This window comes from Seriola lalandi, unplaced genomic scaffold (assembly GCF_002814215.2).
Source record: "Seriola lalandi dorsalis isolate HSWRI2012SDOR001 ecotype SW California unplaced genomic scaffold, Sedor1 jcf7180002054907, whole genome shotgun sequence".
Classification (NCBI taxonomy): domain Eukaryota; kingdom Metazoa; phylum Chordata; class Actinopteri; order Carangiformes; family Carangidae; genus Seriola; species Seriola lalandi.
Genome location: NW_019525459.1, coordinates 1,240,047 through 1,247,568, shown reverse-complemented (window position 1 = coordinate 1,247,568; position 7,522 = coordinate 1,240,047).

The window sequence follows — 7,522 nt, the reverse complement described above, 5'->3', positions numbered from 1 at the left end:
CTTACAGCAGATAGGGGAGATGGTTCGAGAAATTTTAGGGAGGGTGACAGGGGTAATATGAAGCCTATGTAATATTTTATATTGTATCTGAACGAGCCTATTGTTGGAGAAGGCACAAGACGCACTGCCTCCTGCCAATCTTCTTCTTTATGTTCATTACTGAGGTCACCCTCCCATTTTCTTGAGAATTTCCTTGTGTCATATTTATCATAAGAGTACAGTACTGAGTAGAAACGGGATATAACGTGATTCAGATCCTTCTGTTCGAGGATAAACTTTTCTGCATCACTGTAGATGGGTAGGTCCTCTGCAGGTTTTTCAAGTGAATTAATAAAATGCCTCAATTGTAAATAGCCAAAAAAGTTATCCCTGGAGATATTAAATTTGTTTTGTAGCTGCTGGAAGTACATCAGGATGTTATTCTCAAACGGGTCCCCTATCACATGAATTCCTCTGTCATGCCATGATTCAAATATTGAGGACCTCAAGGTACAAATTCTGGGTTAATACAGATGGGTGACAACATGGATTTTATACCTCATCTGTCCATATATCCAGAGATATCCTGCCACACTTTAATGGAAGTCATAATCAGTGAGTTATTCTTAATGTTTATGTTAATTTTTTCGGGCTCACATGTCACCAAGCTCCAAAGAGACCCAGGAGAACAACCCCAGGAGTTAACACGAATTTCAGATCTAAAATATGAATGTAACCAAGCCCAAAGAGTACGAATATGACAGGCTAGGTACTACTAAACCACCTTTGTCTTTAGGCAACTGTAGAGAACTAAACCTTAGTCTTGGTCACTTAACATGCTAGATCAATTTTGAGAGGGATCTCTCCAAGTCTTTGTTAATTCTTTTGGGGATGTGTAGTGGCAATATTTTAAATGGTATAGAAGTCGAGGGAGAACATTCATCTTTATCAAACTGATACGCCTGAAAAATGTAAGCTGTAGGGGCGTCGTGTGGCGTAGTGGTCTAAGCAGGCGCCCCATGTGTAGAGGCTACAGTCCTCGCTGCAGATGGCCCTGGTTTAAGTCCTGCATCGGACAGCCTTTGCTGCATGTCATTCCCCCTCTCTCTGCCTCCCCATTTCCTGTCTCTCTACTGTACTATCAAATAAAGGCATAAAAAAACCCCAAAAATATATATATATAAAAAAAAAAAGAAAAATGTAAGCTGTAGATTGTGCCACCTAATCAGATCTTGTTTCACTGTAGTAAGTACAGGGGCAAAACTGAGTTTCCATAAATTTTGTTTACATCTAGAGAAATTTTTAGACCCAGGTACGTGAAGCCAGCTGTGGACCATTTGAAAGGAAAATTCACCAATGTGCCGAAGAGGCCAAATTCGTTGATTATTGCTAAAACAGCCAGAATACAGATTTCAGGTGAGGCAAAAATATAAAATATGGTTTGCCCTTTTTCAGAATAAGGGAGAGATTAGCTAGATTGAGAGTTGTGGGGAGGCAGCCAATTGCAAAAGAGTCAATATACATATCTGTCAGGGGGCCAACTGAAGTTTTCCCAATTTTTTTTATAAAATTCAGGGCAGAACCCAGCAGACCCTGCTGCTTTCCCCCCTTTAAGTACCTGAATAGTTTCCAGAACCTGTTTCTCTGCGATTGTTTTGTATAAGTCCCTCTTTTGGTCATCTGAGAGATTTGGTAATTTCATTTTATCAAGGAATTTTTACCTTGTCTCCTCTGAATTATGATATTCTGTTGGGTATAGCTTCTGGTAAAAAGCCTTCATAATGCTATTTATTTCTGTAGATTTATGACATCTGACTCAGTTGGTCGCTTCGAGCACAGATGTTGAAAAAATTGGAGAAATCAGAGAAATTTGTCTACACTGTAAAATGTTTTCGCTGTTAAAAAACAGTGAACAACTGGAAGCAGGGTTGTCATTATTTTACTGTAAAATTAACAGTACCATGCTTTTGCTGGTATTTACAGTTTGCTACTGTTTTTGTAAATACAGCAAAAAGCTGATATTTTCTACTTTTACAGTAAAATACTGATGAAGGATTGGCAGTTTATTACTGTTTATTTACACTTTTTTCACAGGAGCTATATTTGCAGATTTTTACCGTTAAATGTAGTACATATATAAAACATGCCGCAGTATAACTACTAACAAAAAGAACTACATTTTTTTCCCTAAACTTTGAGTTGATAAATTATTCCTTGGTAGTCAAGCTATAAAACTATATTTTAAAACATTGAATAAACATGGTCTTTGAAATTGCAACTTAAAATTTTAAGACAAATACTAAAATACTCAAAGTGTCTTTTCAAACCATGTCTCTCTTTATTAAGCTTGTGAAAACACAACACGCAAATAAACCAAAATTTCAGTCATTTAAAAAAAGATCTCTAACAAGTTTTGTAGTTTGCATGAACATTAAACACTAAACGCAAATAAACTCAAGAAATATTATCAAAAATAATCAAGTGGTTCTCTAACATAAGCTGTTGTACTGTATGTGTCAAGAACTGAGCAGACAGGCTGTGGACCCACAAAGCAGAGCTGAGGCAGACGGTTAGCGAAAGACAGTTCATTCCAGAAAAAGGGTCGGTCAGTCAAACCAGGCAGAAGTACAAAATCACTAGGCAAAAACAGGAACCAGGAATCAGAATCTTCAAGAATGCACGAGGGGTCAAAACACACGGAAAACGAGCCGGACCGCTGTGACTAGAAACACAGACACTCTGACAAAGACACACTGGGAGAGGAGGGGTATAAATACACACAGGGAGAGGGGATAATGAGACACAGGTGAAGACAATGAACAATCACACACACAGGGAGTCAAGACACTGAGAAGAAACACATACAGGAAGTGAGGGGATCCAAATAAAATAAAACAGGAAGTGGAAAAACTAAACAACTTAACGGGACCTGACAGTATGTGTATATTTATAAGGATTGTATGACGGAACAGCTTAAGGTGAACTGTGTGAACTTAAAAAAGAGTGTGGCTAAGATGCTAACTGTGTGTGAATGAGTGTGTGAACTGACTTATGTAGAGTCTCACTCAAAGTCCTTAATTTCTGTAGTAGACTGGAGACACAAGGGTTGACTGATGCCATCTTCTCTGACCTTCCCTAGACTTTGACCCGTCCAGCCTTGGTGCCTCTGTCAGGATTTATCCCCATGAATGTCCTGAAAAACAAGAGTGTGTATTCAGGTGGGGAAATAGAAATGTGTACTTTCATGCTGCAGATTAAGTAATAGTAGTTTTGGAAGTAATATTGTTGCCTTGATTAGTGTCAGAAAAGATTCCTTAATATGCTCCAGTAATCGGATGATTTAGGTAGCTTGTATGTAACGTGAGACAAAACTCAACAAACACAAGGTCAAAATGATCAAAGCTGCTGTGAGCATACAGTACCAGCTGAAAGATGTAAGCATCTCACCTCTGAATGAATTCCAGTGTGCATGCAGCATCATCTTGGGACTGAAGATTGAAGTTGTAGTGAGTAGAAAAGACTGCAGCGAACATTAGCAAACAAGCTCTCCGTCAATTCAGTCCTGACAGTAAGTAACGTTATGTAAATAAAATCAGCAGCGTCCTTTGGAGATGAGCACTTAGCAGATGCTAACACAAAGTTAAGCTAAGATGAAACTCACCCTGTAGTTTGGAGGATCAGGATCAGAGTCCAGCTCCTCTCTCTGTCACACAGTAAAACTGCTAGTGAAATGGGTGATAGAAAGTTTCCATTACAGTGTTACCAACGTTTTCAGATCGCAACAGAAGGATTTTTACCACTTAGCAACTGTACAGCTATACATCGAAGTAGCTAACGTTAGCTGGCAAAGTACTCACTGTTTGCTTTTGTTTGTCTGTCAGCTCAGACTCCGATCTCAAATGACTTAAACTGAATTCAAGTCCAATGCTCTTTACATTCATTCAGAATGCAGTTCATTTTAGCGAAATAATCCTAAACATAAAGATAAGCTTAAAGTAGCTTAAAGACTAACATTAGGTAAAAGTAGTAAAATAACTCGTCTTGTTAAATGGTATTCTACTACATAATCAATACCACTTGATTGGAAATGTGATGTATTTTGCCTATGTTAACAAGCAAGGCAAAAAGTCACTCACCTATTCATTTGAGGGATGAAGATGGGTGAAAAAATTCAAACTGCATTGTCCAGTCAAACGTCTCACTCTCTGTTTCCCCAAAATGCATTGCAAAAAATACTGTAAATTACTGTTTTCTTTCCTCCAAGCAATAATACTGTAAAATTATGTTTTAACAGTGTTTCACGAGAAAAATGATCAGTATTATACTGCATTTAAAGATAACAGGATTGTACTGTTGAAATTTCCCCTTAAATTAACATGAATTTGTTACAGTTTACCTCTTAGAGGTAGAGAAATCAGAGGTAGATATGTCTTCCAACAATTTAGGAAAAAAAGACAGATTTATATGTATTGGGGGTATAGATGTAGCCCAGTAAAATGTGTTCTCCAAAGATGTATCCAGAAATGAGCACATAACTGCCTTCTTTGTCACTTATAGCTCTATCCAATGTAGAAGAAAGGCTGCGATGTAAACGAATAGCCACACCCCGGCTATTGGATTTAAAAGAGGAATATAAAACCTTCCCAACCCAATTCCTACACTGCTAAATATGTTCCAGATCGGTCAGGTGGGTCTCTTGAGAAAAGGCAATGTGGCATTTTTCCTTCTTTAAAAGTGTGAGAATCTTTGCGGGCTTGACGGCATGATTTAAACCTTTAATGTTCAGTGAGGTAATTTTAAGATCACTCCTATTTATATCTACTAATAAGGTAATATACAGAAGCTTATTTCAGCAAGCAGGAGCAAATAGTAGAGGAATAACAAAAACACCACATGAGACTAAGTATCCTCAGCATCTTATTAAATTGAGGACGGCCTTGACTTATTCAGTCAAATAAATCACATAGAAAAAGGGGAGGAAACAGAAGTCAAAGACCTTATTTAACACAAATTATCGTCCAGATCAAATCAGAAAACAGTAACAACACGAGTGCTAGGTAATGAAGCAAAGTGTGGAAAAAAGTCAGTTTGGTTCCAACAACCAATTTAACAGTTATGGCAGATATTCATACACATACACCTTTCACAACCATCTGTGAGCAGATGCGCCCACTAGTTGGATTTGGAATGCGTGACGCATAGACATACAAAAGATATGGGAGCCAAAAATACTTCTCAATGTCCTCTTTTTAAAAAAAGGCAAAACATAATAATAAACATAAAACAGCGGAGTTGTACATGCCTAAGTTTTTTCATTTGTCCCAGTCTTTCATAAACTCTCGGGCCTTGCATGGAGACTTGAAGGTGTAGTCCTTGTTGTTGTGCGTAAAGCACAGGCTGGCTGGAAAGCGCATCAGGAAGCAACTCTGAAATATGTGATTCTCCCTCCGTTATGCACTTGGTGTTACCTTCAGTGCGGTTGTTAATCCCTTCCACAGTCAGCTGTGGTTCAGTCTTTACATCCATTAAAGCGCTGATTTTCTGTGTGACATCTTGTGTGAGGTGAGTAGCCAGGTCCTCTTTCCTGCACATAGCAGTGCCATATCGGTTAGCTGTCATAGAATCATGTTGAGTTTAGTTCAGGTCTGAAGTGGACTTGTTAGTAAGTCGATAGCCAACATTGAAAAGTCCAGACAAAAGCAAAAACTAACTAAGTAAATTTGTAACTGGTGGCAACGGGAGGTCGGTAAAAAGCACCTCTCACGTTTACCGCATCACGTGACCCCTCCTGAGTGAGATACTGTTTGTATTTTGTTGTTGTATTTTTTAAATTATTTGGCCTCTAATGGAATGATGAATGATGAGTTAGATATCACATAGTACTTTGAGTGGCAATAAACAGTAATTTTATACTTAGATATTTCATTAGCACAAATGGCATGTTGTTCTGAAGCTTAATGCGTATTGTCTCCAAGGAGGCTATAGATGCAAACATTCATGAATTTCCTCTTCAAAATAAATTTGGCCAAATGTGCAGGTTCATCCTTTGTCTGACCCCCAAAGTTATATTACCCTTAAAGTTTCCAAGTTAGGCAGTATTAGAAAGCATCTTTTTATATTAGCATGCTATCGTTTCTTTAAATTTAAAATTTCCTCATTGCATGACATCAGGTTAGCATGGAGCCAAAGAAATCACAGGCAGCTTAAAAACTATGGGCCCTATCTTAAACCCAGCGCAACGCAGCGCAAAGCGTAACACAACTGTCTTTGTTAGTTTCCAACCGACACAGTTGTCATTTTTCAACCCAGTGCTCCCATTTGTGCCTATCTGTGCGTCTATGGGCGTGTTGGTCTTAAAATGAGGTGTGTTTAGGAGTATTGTTGACACACTGCTATTTTGAGGCACCTGAAAGTGATTGTGCTATTGACCAGCAAAAACTTGGTCTTAAGTCAGTGGTACAGTTTACTGTTATTTTAAGGGACGGACTGTCAAGAGTGTAACATGTGCCAACATACACAAGTGCACTGAGCTCATACACTTTGCCTGTTACACACAAGCAGAGTGAGCTGAAATGGTCTTAGATGTTGGGATAAGTCAGGTGGAACATTACAATACAGCCTCAGAAGAAACACTGGGCCATTATAATAGCAAAAGTGACTTGGACATGCCCTAAATGCACTTGTGCCATATGCGTCAGACAATGTGCTTTAGATCATTAAAATAGAGCCCTATGACATGTTTAACAAGGGAGCAAAGCTATAAGGGGTCCAAGGGAATGGCGGAGCTTTCTTGTATATAGTTAGTATTCAGAGGATGAGGATGAAGAATGGGAATTTTTGTCCAGACTCCACTGTTTAGCTGCCTGCTACTCAGGACATTTCATCTTTTTACTGGACATGCTGAAAAGGTTGTTTCAAAAACTTTGTCTCAGTTAGTCTTTTTTATTTTTGTGGAGGGCTCTGAACCCATCATCAATGTTGCTATCTATCCACATTTTCATTTGGTAACTAATGAGCCTTGTGTTTGAGGGGAGATTTTTGCAACAAATGCTGAAAAGTCATTAAGTCAGAAAAATTATTTTTCCAGCTCTCAATAAGAGCTGTAGGCGTTTTCCCTTCATATGACAGAGAGAAGTGCAAAAGTTCACTCAGTTTTATCCTTTGATAGATACACACCTCTCAGTAAATCCCCTCCACTGTTTAGACAACGGCAACTGAACATGTGTGTGAAAGTGAATTTACATAGTGTTCCATTCTTTCCCCTAAACAAGTAGAATGGTTTTGGCCTCAGAGCTTTCATACACCTCAGCAGTGACACTATTGTTCTTCAAATCTTTATTAGTGCCACGGGTGCTCAGCTCCGAGGCACTCCTCTACAGCTAGAGTAGCTGAGAGGAGCAGAGCCCCGAGGCATCTATTAATATTCTGTTTCGGGTTTATTATTCTTCCGCCAAATTTCGGCGCGTAACTCATCAAAACGTGTGTCTTGATCCCGAAAGGGGTGCTATGACTTTTGGTGTTAAAATTCCAATTTTTCCCAAAG